This window comes from Gavialis gangeticus, unplaced genomic scaffold, assembly GCF_001723915.1.
Source record: "Gavialis gangeticus isolate Ggan-Ray unplaced genomic scaffold, GavGan_comp1, whole genome shotgun sequence".
Lineage (NCBI taxonomy): Eukaryota > Metazoa > Chordata > Crocodylia > Gavialidae > Gavialis > Gavialis gangeticus.
The window spans coordinates 30,591-31,125 of record NW_017728965.1 but is presented as its reverse complement, the minus strand read 5'-3'; the positions used below and the strand labels follow the sequence as shown (position 1 = coordinate 31,125).

At 54.4% G+C, this 535-nt stretch overlaps 1 protein-coding gene across 4 annotated transcripts in view; it reads left to right on the top strand.

The window, feature by feature from the left end:
* Window positions 1–535, top strand: part of OGDH (oxoglutarate dehydrogenase) — a 70,738-nt gene that overhangs the window by 40,894 nt on the left and 29,309 nt on the right. The window lies entirely within an intron of this gene.

Sequence of the window (535 nt, the reverse complement as noted above, 5' to 3'; positions counted from 1 at the left end):
GATTTTGCTGAGTGATCCTCCCACGAGATGTCCAGGTAGTTGAAGTCACCCATGACAACCATGGTCCTGGAGCATGTGGCCTCAGCCAGTTCCCGGGCGAACTCCTAGTCAAGCTTAGGACTTTGGGTGGGAGGTCTGTAGGAGACTCCCACCGTTGTCCCCTGTGCCGTGTTCCCCATGGATTTTAACACAGAGGGTCTCCAGTCGTCCACCCTGATTGCCAACATCAGCTTGCAGGGACGCGTAACTTTCCTTAACACAGAGAGCTACACCACTGCCCCTTTTTATCGATCCCTCCTGTACAGGGTGTAGCCATCTATACCCGAGGTCTAGTCATGGGTGGAGTCCCACCAGGTCTCCGTTATCTCTATGATGTCATAATTATTTGCATTTAAGCAGGAGGATGAGCAGGAGGAGCTCCTGACATTTGTGTACAGGCAGGCAAGTGTCCCCTTTGTGGGCTCTTGCCTTGCCCACAGATTGTACCAGGGCTGGGGCAGGGGTGGGCTCCCTTTAAGTGCCTTGGCCCGCTGGC